The 12,672-nt window shown below is 42.9% G+C and overlaps 1 protein-coding gene across 9 annotated transcripts in view; it reads left to right on the top strand.

Annotated features, from left to right (window-relative positions):
* The window catches only part of SYBU (syntabulin), a 110,641-nt gene that overhangs the window by 75,387 nt on the left and 22,582 nt on the right, over positions 1 to 12,672 (top strand). The gene's annotated exons all lie outside the window — the stretch shown is intronic.

The following is a 12,672-nucleotide window of genomic DNA, read 5'->3' as shown; positions in this document are numbered from 1 at the left end:
CATCTATTGTTTTAAATACCCCTTGTCACCTGTGCATCTGTGCAATTTAAAGCCAAAACGAGAAAAATTGACTGTGGACTTTTACATTTTAGAATGCTCATCTAACTCTGAGCGTTGCGTGCTGCGTTTGTAAATGCAAAGCCTGGCCTTTACTCAGTCCTGTGCTATGGGAATAGATGAGCGCAACCACAATTAATGCTAATTGGCACTGTGCAGAGTTGCAATGGGCCTCTGTGTAGGCCGAGACGCGATGTATTTATTATCAAGAGAGAGCTTGCTCATGTGCTCATGTCTGCCGGTTCATGGAAATTATTCAGAGCACATCTCTGACCAGTTTTAATTTACTTTTCTCACGTGGCATCGAGTAGAAATTCTGAAACTCTTCATGTTCATGGAATTGGGATGTGGAAGAGTGTTCTTTTTTTTTTATTAACTGATTTGATCTAACACTTCCTCTTTACTCTACATTCCAAGAACATACGGGTTGGGTTTGCAATGTTGTAAAACATATGAGTCATCTTAAAGCGATTTTCATCTGGTGGGCAAATGATTAATGCCTGTGGTGTTGAAATTAATTAGTGGAAACAAAGAAAGACTATACATATGGAAAGCCTAACTGTAGTTCAATAGCTTTGAAATTGTGTGAAATTTAGATTTTTAGACTATTCACAGTGGATAGCATCGGGCATCTCTAAACAAAAAGCACAACACGTGTTATGTGGAATAAGAGAGATTCAGTTTCATTCACATATAAGAGTGAGCACAGAATATCATGCTAGATTGTAAGTTTCTCTTATTTTTCTATACTTATGACTGACCATTCAGCAAAGGACAACTGTTAGTCATGCCTCAATTTTAACTGCCCAAAATGGTGAAAAGGTACCACCCTTTTAGAATGTGAAATGGACTGTGTGACTAGTCTGCATCTGACTTCGTCATTGCCTCAATATTTTATAAATATAATTTCCAACTTTCAAAGGAACAACAGACAAATAAGGGGGCATGATGAACTCTGTTGTGATCATGGTTTTGGAGACATGGAAACAATGTTGATGACACTTTTCCCAATGTTTTTCAGCCAACTGGTAGCGGAAGGCCCCATTTCCCCATCTCGATATGTCTGCGATAAATTCTCCTGCCCATCTCTGCAAACCAGCATAATGTAGGATTTTTTTCAACCTCAAAATGGGTGAATCCCCTCTCTAAAACTGTTTTCTCATCTGTGGGGTGGAATAATAATGGTACCTATGACATAAGGCTGTTTTGAAAATTCAGCGATGTAATCAATGGCACATGGCAAACAATCAATACTAGCTGTTGTATTACAGTTCCTGGGAGCATCATCGGCACCATTTTTGCGATGCTCTGTAGTTAAGGAAGGCTACAGCTCAGAGCCTGCACAGTTCTTCAGTTAGGTTCCATTCAGCCTATCAAATTTTCTATCAAATATTTACTACTAAGAACCTAACTATGTGCTTGGTATTCTGATGGGAATTATGGCATTCAGCATACATAATGATGTGCCTAACAAAATGTGAGATGTATGTAATAGTTTTCTCTTTTCCAATGCATGCCTTTCTTTTTTTTGTTAAATGGTTACACATACATATAATCAAATGTTTACCCATTCATTTTGCTGCCACTAATGGATATGGTGGCATTCCACAATGGATATAGTAGATAAAAAGGATTAAGCCGTAGCATAAGTTGTTAATATTTATAATAAATTAAAAATGTGATGACAGTTAAAAATCTAGGTTCAAAGTTTAAGCTCACTTCCTTTCCTGAAAGGATTTCCGTTCAGAGTGCAGCAAATGACATACTTTGAAAAGAGACCAGTTTCATTAAGTTGAAAGTTTGGGGAGTGATGGGAGAGGAAATGATTGATTAATCTGTATAAAAATAGGCCCCATGCTGGGATTTTTCCTTTTGCACTAATCCTGTGTGACATCTGAGCCAAAATATATATATATATATATATATATAAAGCCCTATGCGCAGAGCCTGCTGGTGCTGATTTTAAAAACACATGAGGAGTTGACCTAAATTACATTTTGCAACTTTATTTTTATTTTTATGTCATTTTCATTTCATTGCATTTATTTTTCATTTTCCATTTCTTCTTTCTGGCATATCCTCTCTTTCCATCTGTTTGCCCTGGAAAGAACGTGGCGTGTGGAACAAGGACTATACCAATTCACTTGAATGGAAAAAAGGGGAAGACATTTTTACGATGTGATTTAAAATGAGCTCTCTGGAGTCTGGGAACTTGGGAATCAAGCTAAATATATTATGCTAAACACAATTTCATATGCAGTATCACTCAGATAACGTTGCTAGAATAAGCCTTTTGTAGTAATGCTTCAAGGCAAACAGTAAATCCATAGCAACATCCCCGCCAACATGGTGACCTTTTATCTGTACCGTGCTGGTCTGTGACAAAAACAATGCCCCACTTTCTTTTCCATTGTTATCGGTCATACAGTCCCATGCTCTGTGATGCACAGTTTGTTGAGTGTTCGGGAGGTACTTGGTGCTGCAGGCATGAGTCGTGGGTCCCATCCTTTTGTTGACCTCTGAGGAGCATTTTGAGCTCCCGGTTCTGTTTGCTGAGTCCTTTTTCAGCAGAGGGAGTTGGTGGTGGTTTCAGAGAGCGGGATGCTTCCTTGGCTGGTGGGGCAGCAACACTGTTCAGGGAAACTGGATCTTCCTGAGTGTTTGGCTTCTTGTACTCACCCCTGTGGCTGAGATAGGCAGGCTCTGCAAGCCCCTGCCAGCAAGATCTGATTTCTGCCGAGACTATGGGCGGACTTGACTGTTCTTGAGAGATGAAGGCTGTGCCTGAACCTGATACAGCCCTGACATCCAATGCTTTCCCCCTCAGTTAAGGGAAGAAGGGAAGGATCCCTGCCACAGGCTGAGGAGCTCTAGGGCATACGGAGCAGTGGGTTAGGATCTGTAAGTGTTGTACCCTGCCAAGCCTCGCTTTCCAGGGATCGTAAAGCAGTTTTGCCTGTATAAAGCTGGGGCATTCTTGAATTTTCCATGGGAGTCTCCAACTTCTCATTTCCACCCTTCCCTTTTCGCTTCAGTCTCAGCCACCACTTAACAGAACTGAACCAGTAATGCCACTCATTTGTTTTTTCAACAAGTAGTTATTGATAAGCCAGGAAGTGAGCCAGGTACTGGGATGTAACAGTAAACATGGTGCCCCCTGTAACAAGTGTAACATGTTCCCGGGGGAAGTGCAGGGTCCCATGAGTGCGCAGAGGAGGACCGTGGAACCCAGACTTTGGGAGTCTGGAGGGCATGGGGTTGGGGGGCAGGAAACTGTACTGACACTTACAAAGGGTTAAACCAAGCTCTTAAATGCAAAGACACTTTGGTATCTGAATTTCACATGCCATTGCTGTTAATTTAAATACTGTATACTCCCTTAGAGTTGTTAAATTTCTATTGTTATGGTTATGTTATGTTGTATTTAATAATTATTTTTTAGATGGCTCTTTCTTCTGCTGGGGTGTGAGCCTTTCTAGAACATGGACGATGTTTTCTTTCTTTCCTTATTATTTTATTATCTTTTATTTAAATTCATTTTAGCTGCTTCCCTATTTCTTTTTAATATTATGTATACAATGTGATGCATACAAGAATATATTACACACATGTAAGCCGTTCACTATAATAATAATAAGGCAAATATTTGTGATCCACCTTCCACTTTTATAATTACCATCCCCAAAGCTGCCTGGGTGATCTCCCACATCCCATTCTCTGCCTCCCCCAGAGGTGACCGCTATATTGAAATGTGTTTTGTCATTTCCTTGCACTTTAAAAACAATCTTCCTTACCATCTTAAGTATGTGTCCCTAAAAATATGTTGGAGACACAAGGGTAAAGTTTAAAAGTCCTGGAGCCATGTTTTCTTTGCTTTTATGGTCTCCATAATTAGCACAGTGCCTAGAACTTAGTCCTCCCTAGATGTTTGTGAATGAATGGTTATGCCCCAGAGCCCAGAGGATATTCGTGTGGTACTATAGGTCAGGGAGATACCGGAATTCAACTTTCGTGAGCTTGTTCCTTTTTTTTTTTTTTTTTTTTTTTTATTTGCGAGAGAGAGAATGAGAGACAGAGAGCATGAGAGGGAGGAGGGCCAGAGGGAGAAGCAGACTCCGTGCCGAGCAGGGAGCCCGATGCGGGACTCGATCCCGGGACTCCGGGATCATGACCTGAGCCGAAGGCAGTTGCTTAACCAACTGAGCCACCCAGGCGCCCCGTGAGCTTGTTCCTTTTGAGCCTTGTTAGTTTTACCTCTTTGGGGTGCTTATAGATACAGACTACAGAAATTGATTACATACTAATTTAATTGTTTGGGGATGTTTTCAGACTACCATTTCCTACTTATCATACACTCCGTTTTACCACCAAGCAGTTATTCTCCAGTGGTTCCAAAGAGAGTGGCCTCAGTATTTTTGTTAACGGTCTGCTTTGCTTTTCCATTCCATTTTGGTTTTTCAAAGAACATTGTGGGGTGAGGAGGAAAGGGATGGAGAGAAGAGAGAACACTGAGTACACTTGAATTTAAAAGTTAACTTGTGGAGGGCTGGGGGTGGGGCAGAATAGCAGGGCAAGCAAAGTGTTGGCCTGGGAATGTCTGTTCCGTGCCAGATGTCACATTGAGTTGAGATCCTGGGGAAGGTTCCATTAAACAAGTCCATGGAAATTCAGAACATAATTTGTGTGCAGAGCATAATCTAATTGTGAGTGCGCTTCATTCTTTTTAAGTACTAAAAAAACACACAAGAATCAGTACAGAACTTTCTCAGGGGGACGTTCAAAAGCATTTTGTTCAGAAGCTTGAAAGTGCAGATCATTTTTAACTGATAAACAATGGTGTGAGGTGAAATGCTGGAGCTTGTGGCTGGAAGCTGAGCTGGTTTGCAGAATGCCTTGTCTCTCTCCCCAACCTGCACCCAGCTCTGAAAGGTCACAGTGGGAGCACTGCCTCCCAAGATGAAGTCCCCTCCGCAGGGCAGGTTCTCGGCTCAGCAGGGGCCTTGGACAGCCCTCTCTGGGCGAAGCGTGGGAGCTACCCACCTGCTCTGCGCCTGCTCTCCTCCAAGTCAGTCTCCTGATCCAGAATTCCCTCTGTTGTGCTGCCAGGCTTTCTCCTGGAAACATTTCCATGTGACGTTATTACTCCCTCTGCCCGAGTCTCACTGTAGTTCCTTGAACACATGTCTGAATTAAAACAAACCCCCCATTTGCTTCTGTTTCACCACTGTGCAGATGCCAGGAATGGCCAGAATTTACCCAGTTTATTTGTTCTATTTTATTGACATTCGTGCTTGCAAATAAAACGTATTTGCATTAAAGATTGATTGCACAGTGCTAGATTAAAATCTAGCATTGGTCTTGGAGCATCTCAATCCATTCTGATTAGATTATTTAATTTTTCACATAGTCCTCAGGCAATATGAGAGACTTTTTTTTTCCTTTCATTTGACTGAAATAATTCCTATTTGATTTGTTTTTCCACTCTGTGCAGAAAACATACATATCTTCATTCACTTGTTCTCTTATGTCAGTAATACTGCAGTCAAGCACGGAACACAAGGTGAAAGTGCTTGTTAACATTTCATTTACTTTCTATTTTTCCTCTTTTAAATTCTTTTATATTCACCTGGAGTTTTAAATGATTTTGACCCAGTGCAGTTAATTTTCTGGACCTCAGAACTCGGTTTGGAACTAGAAAGTGTCTCCGCCGCCCGGGCTCTCTCCCCACTCACCATATGACCCACCTCCTACCTATAATAGTCACCTGCTCTACCACAATAGCCACATAAAACATTGCTGTGTTCATATCAACACCCCATTCCAAACTCCTCATGCCTCCCTCTTGCCTTCAGAGTAAGTGCCCTTGGCAGAGTGTTCACATTCTTCTGCCCTCCAGGTACAATTCACCTTTGTGGCTGCTTTATCTCATCTGATCACTGTACTCCTGCCGAACAAGGGGTTCAGTGTATTCTGAATATTCCTTGTGTTTTCCTCCCTCCATGTTTCAGTTCACACCATCCCTTTCACCTGAGGTCTGCTCCTTCTGCAGCTCCTTCTTCATATTCTGCCCAGAGTGGCCTCTCGTCCATGACATATCCCCTCCCCGCTTCCCCTCGGCCTCGCTGGGAGTATGTCTTCTTCCTCTGTGTTCCCTCTGGACCCCTCTGTCTGTTTTGCACTCATCGTGTCCTCTCACATCCTAGTTGTTTGTCTGTGGAGCTCATCACCTCCTGAAAGGATCTTTGAGCAGTGGACTTCTCCTTCTCCAGGCCCTCCTCCCCAGCACCACCCCCAGGGCCTTAGCAGGTGCAAGGTTTATCGCATATTCAAAATGGACTAAATTGAATGTTGTCATCTTGGTTTCCCATTCTTAGATCTTTGGGAATTCAAGCAGAGAGGGTGAAAAAGAAAGCAGACTCTGGAGTCAGACAAGTCAGCTCTGCTGTTCGCTAGCTCATGGCTTGGGGCAAATCTTATCACGCTCAGGACAGTTTCCTTGTCGACACCCTGTGTTTTTGAGAGGAAGAATTCAACGAAATAGCAGACATAGAGTTTTTAAGACATGCTGCTTTTGGCAAATAGCCGCTCGTAACGTTAGTATCCAACTCTGTCCTTTGTTGTATTAGTTATCCCTTCAAGGCCTGTGGAATCCGTAGTCTGCCGTCAGCGCCATACCTTTCATGTTTTCATTCATGTCATTAATAAAGCATGTTAAGTAGGTTAAGGACAAGGACGGAGTCAGGTGACACATTACTGGAGATTTCCCTCGAGGTTGACAGGCAATCCATTAGTCAACATCCTCTGGGTGCTGGACTGTGCCATCATCCAGCGTGCATGTCAGCCTTGTTCGTAAGACTCTGAGTGTTTGACGACATGCCTACCGAATTCCACATCTGTGATTCATGTGGCAGCCTGCAACCCTAACTCTGTCAGGAAAGGAAGAGAGAACTATTTTTCGTACCTGGTTCTTCGTGAACTCTTGCTGGCTCCTACTTGCCCCTACGGTTTTACTGCAGATCAACACCAAACTTGGCAGTTTGTGATTTTCAGAATTTATCTTTTTCTCTGCTTTGAATCACGTGTATACTTTTTGTCCGTCTCCAACCTGCTACTTCTCTTCCTTTGCAATTTCTCAAAAATTAGTGAGGTTATTTCCACAGTCAAATCTACAAGTTTTTTCAGTACCTTTTTTCTCCTCGTTCAGTAAATGCTCTTCTGAGCCTACATACATGTCAGGCACTGTGCTTGGCCTTGAGGAGACAGGGATGAATAAGACAAAGGTCTTTCCAGGCTGCATGATTTTTGCATACCAAGTTTTGGGCCGAAAATTTGAGTTTTAAGAGATTTGGGCATGTGGGATGGAGATAGGAGTGGAGGGAATATTTTGCCTACTTGTAAATAATACTAGTCCCATCAATCCAACTGAAGGGAGAGAAAGAGGAAGGTAACTCAGAGAGCCTTTCCAGGAATCATTGCTGAATGACAAGAGTGGAGGACCTTTAATAGTGTGAATTCTGTCAAGGCTACTGCACCTACTGTGTGCTAAAGGCTGTATTAGACACTGGGATACAAGGATGAACAAGCCCTCAAGAAGATGACGCCGTGCTGGGAAATAGCAAGCAGGCATCGCACTGCAATGTGATGAATGCTTCTTAAATTCTGGGTAGGGTGAGGAGCATAAAGGAGGGGCACCTAATTCTCTTCCCGAAGCAATTAAAGGTCAAGGCTGGAGACCTGAAAAACAGGTACTAGTTAGCCAGGCCCAGAGGGACAGGAGAATAATCCAGGTAGAGGGAGTCTGCAGAGTGTTGTGCTGCTTTCAGGAAATGGGGGGGGGGGGGGATGCAGTGGCAGCTGAAGAGATTCTGAAGGGCTTGTAAATCATGCCGGGGAGTTTGGACTTGATCTTAAGGACATGGGGTGCAATTAGAGGGTTTCAACAGGGAAGTCACCTAATGAGATTTATGCTCTGGAGCATTGTGGAAGATGGAGTGCTCAGGGCCATGCCGAGCAGCTGGGGCACGGTGTGGGGCTGTTTCAGTTAATTCCGGGCGAGAAATGCTGATGGCCTGGTGTGGAGCCTTCCGGACGGGAAGAAGGAGACAGAGCGCGGAGTTACTAAACAGCTCTGAGCAGATGGCTTGCAGTTTATAGTTAAATATCAAAAACAAGAGCCATTTATGATCGTGTTTTTCATACTTTAGTGTGTGTAAAAGATCACCTGGGGACAGTTTGAAAAACCTGTTTTTCAGGTCTCCAGCCTTGACCTGACATCATTATGGGAATGATGTGAAGAAATTTCAGCCCGCAAGTGTATTTCCAGTAAATAGCCTAGGTGCCGCGGATGCAGGTGTCCTCAGACCACACCACGAAAAACTCCTTCCTGTTAGATGTTTTCAAATGGCAATACTTCTTTTAAGTGCATTCACATTATGTTCACTTTTCATTTAAGAATGAAGATTCAGTCCTGTTATCTCTGTTGAAAATACATGAATGGCTCCACCCCAAGGGTTAATGTGCTGGAAAAAAAAAAAAGAGCAGTCTCCTTGCTAGTGTGGTCTGTGTTCACTAATTGTTTGCTCTCTGTAAGGGATGCAGAGCAGAGCAGAATGGTGATAATCTTGTTAAAACCTCTGCTGCAGATTGCTTGTAAATGAATTTTCAAAGGTTTCAGCATGCCCTTTGCAAGAGTAAGCAAGCAAGCATTTATGGAGAAAACCATAGTTCCCCCAATTCTTGAAGTTCCTTGCAGGTGTGCATTCTTAGTGTTTAAGGCATATTTTGATGCATTTATTATTGTGATATTTCTCAAGCCAGTATGCCTGGTTTCAAATCCCAGCTGCACCATTTATGAGCTGTGTGACCACAAGCAAGTTACCTGTGCTTTCCTTCTCTCATCTGTAAAATGAGAATAAAACTGTACCTGTCTCATGGGCTTGCTGTGAGAATTAAATAAGAATACATGTAAACTACTTTGCACAGCATGTGAACTTAGTAGGCCATTTCTGACCATTTCTGACAGGAGCCCAGTAGTCTATAAAAACCTTATGTCACCTGTATTAGAAGTTAGTCATGTAATAAACACTTTGTCTTCTTATTTGTCATGGTACTTTAAAAACCAACACATCTATAGTGCCCATATGCAAGAATTCTTAGAGCAGCATAAGTGTTTAGCAGTACATACCAAACACATGGATAAGTAGGCCAATCACAACAATGACGAGTATTTCTTGTGCACTTAGTCTTTCCCAGTCGGTCCTTTAATTCTCACAGCGATCCCATCAGCGAGGCTTGCTCAATCCCTTCTTGGAGTGAGGAACTCAGGTGCAGAGAGATTAAGGGATTGCCTGCAGTCATGTTGTCATTAAAGAAAAAGATCCGATATTTGAACTCAGAAGCTGCCAATGCCAGACCCTGTTCTTACCCACCGCTCGGAGGTATGGTATTGTCAGTCATGTGAAGCATGGTTAGGAACATTCATTTGTATGCCAAGTAAATTAAGAAATTGACTCATCTTGAATGTGAAATGTGTGAAAGTGATTCCCGAAATGTGTACGGTGGTGTCGTACAGCTCTGTTTTAAGTCACAGTCAAGCCCGGTGCTCTGTTTCTCCGAAGTAGCCATGCAGGTATTATGCTGGGTACTCTGGGAGGGATCTCGGTTGGGGGGGCTCTTAGAGCAGTGCTTCTCCAACCTGAGTGTTCAGATACCTCAAGGGCTTGTTAAAAACCCAGATTACTGGGCTCCACCCCTGCCTCAGAGTTGCTGACTCAATGGGTCTGGGGTGTGGTCTGAGAATCTGCATTCCTAACAAGGTCCCAGGTGACGCCGATGCTGCTGATTTGGGACCACACTTTGAGAATCACCATGTTAGAGGAATGAGATGATTGGTGAATTTGGGAGCAGAGGGTGGTTTAAAATCTACCCCTATAATTGCCTGACCTGCTTCACAGACCTAGTTACTAACTTCACGAAGACACTTGGCAGTGCCAAATCTTCAGCTCTACCATGGAGATACTTAGATGAAAATCAAAAGATAGAAATCTTTACTTTAGCCTTAACATTTCCAAAGCAGGGCGGTGGCTTTCTGATTTAGAAACTCCTACACAGTCTCTTCCCCTTCTCCAGAACAGTGGGGTCTTTTAAAAACCCAGGTATTTCCCTTACCTATGGCTCAAACCCAGCATTTGGCTTTAGAAGTAGGTACTTGACCAAGTTCTGGGCTGCGTCAAGGAAGCCCCTTGTGTCCATTACTCCCCACCCTGGAGCAAGAATTTTCTCCCTAGTGAGGTCATATTCATAAAATATGGGCCAGCTTCTCATGTTCATGGGCTGGTCTCATTGTTGAGGCTAAGGGGCAAGGTCATGGAGTAACTTAAGCAAAACCCAAAATATCAGAATGACCCAAGAATGAAGGATCACCTTAGGCATGTTGGATCCTAAAACTGGGATAGGATAAAGCAGAGATTCTCTTTTGATTCTCCATGACAATGAGAGGGAAAGGTATGGAAAGACAAATGATCCGTAGAGCATTTCTTTTTGTCTGTGGAATATATTACCTAAAAGTGGATTTACTCCTTTGCTTTTTCCCCTAAGGAGACTTGTGCCTCTGGAAATACAAATAGTTGCTTATCAGAATGGAAACTCTGGCTAGATGAGTAACTGGAATAAACCCAGTTCATTTTCCATCATCAGGAGAATGAAGAAATAAATTATGCATTAAGTCATACAAGGGAATATTATATAGCAGTCAAATGAATGCACTTCAGATACGTGGAGAATCTTAGCAAAATGATTTTGAATGTTAATCATCCCAAAAGATTATAGATATCATGGTAGCCTGCTTATTAAAAAATGAAAGACAAAACAGAAAACAAAAAAGAATCTACTTTTTAGGAATACTTATAGATGTGATCATTCTTTATAAAAATGAAAGCAAGGAAATGGTAAACAGAATAGAATGAGGAGGTAGATATTAGTGTCGACGTTTTCATTTTTGTAATGGGTAGTGGTTTCTTCATTTGCTCTATGCTTAAATGTAAGGAAATAAACAAAAACGTTAAGTACAATAAATAAATCCGAAATAAACATGACTACTGGCTCATACAAACCAGTCAGTTAAGAACTAAAATAAAGGTAGTCTTGCATGGACCAATGATGAGAGTGTGTCAAGAACCAAGGAATTTGATTAATCCAATTCAGTGCGCCTGTGACTCATAGATTTTCTGCAGAGAAAATAATGAAAAGTGACTCTCTGGGCCCCTGCTTGGTTCCCACACAGCACTGTGACCTGAAGTCTTTGCCACTTTCTCCCAGCTCTCATCTCCATTGGTCCAGTTGGTTCTTTATACACGAAGATCACTGAGGGAGGGTATCAGTAGGCCGCTGAAGATCGCAGCAGAGTCACTTCAGAAGAAACCATGGCTGTGGTATCCCTGGGGTAGGAGAAACGTGTGGTTCCTCTTCTCTGATCTCCACCTCTCTGAGGAAGGGAACATGTTGACATGTTTTCTCAGAGAAGCTAAGGTAGGAATTTTAGAAAATAAAAAAGGCTGTGTCCAGTATGAGAAACTTGTTGCTAGACACAAACTTTGGGGCCCGTGGCTTAGAGGGATGTTCGACTAGGGGAGCCTAGGTGGCGCAGTCGGGCAAGTGTTGGGTCTTGATTTCCGCTCAGGTCGTGATCTCAGGTCATGAGATCGAGTCCCAAGTCAGGCTCCACACTCAGCGGGGAGTCTGCATGAGACTCTGTCTCCCTCTTCCTCTGCCCCTCCCCCTATGCTCACGTTCTCTCTCTCTCTCAAATAAAGAAATAAAAAAGAAAAGGAAGTTTGATTAACTGGCCCCTGAGCTGACTTCATTGCCTCATTCCCTGCTGTCACTTCTCCCTCCAGGGTTGCTCCCTTCACCCTGGACGACTGTCTCCACTGCTCCTCGTCTACGGGCTTGAATAGTCATGGGTAGTTTTGAAAGCTAGCTAGTTCTGTGAGCCTCTTCCATGGAATCTTAATCCTTCCAACAGGAAATAATATTTCCCTTTGTTGATGTCTTTTAGAACCCAAGTTTTGTACGCGCCCCCCCCCCCCGAAGGCATTTGCCCCTTTCTCATGGCAGGATCGGTATCTCAACTGGACATCTGCTAGGGGTGCAAGGAGCTTCGGGGCATTCAAATAGGAACAGATGAAATCTTGCCCTTGTGGAACTTGTCTCCCACTGTGTATGTGGCCCACAGCCTCTATGAGAAGGTCCGGTATGAGAAGCTCTCTATGATGTAGTGTGCTTCAGGCTTTCCTGTGAAATAGGAGAGTTCAGTCAACATAGCCCAGAGCTGAGGATTTACTCGTTAATTTATAATCTCAAGGGAGGAGGAAGAACCCTTACCACCCTCTGTCAGAACCATCTTCTGTTTTCATGCTAGTTTTGTTGCTTACATCCCAGATGACAGCCTCTCCCTCGCTCCTCATTCCTGCTCCAAGTCCTTTGCCCTGATTTTGGGCGCACATGTGTTGGGACCCAGAAGTGGTTCAGAGAGGGTGGTCATAAGAAGAAAAATAAAAATAAAGGCAGTATTTTAAAGTGTTAACTGAGTGCCAGGCACTACTTTTTCATATATTA

The sequence above is a fragment of the Leptonychotes weddellii genome, chromosome 4 (genome assembly GCF_054177405.1).
Source record: "Leptonychotes weddellii isolate Sample4059 chromosome 4, ASM5417740v2, whole genome shotgun sequence".
In the NCBI taxonomy this organism is placed as follows: Eukaryota; Metazoa; Chordata; class Mammalia; order Carnivora; family Phocidae; genus Leptonychotes; species Leptonychotes weddellii.
This window is presented reverse-complemented; position numbering and strand designations above follow the sequence as displayed.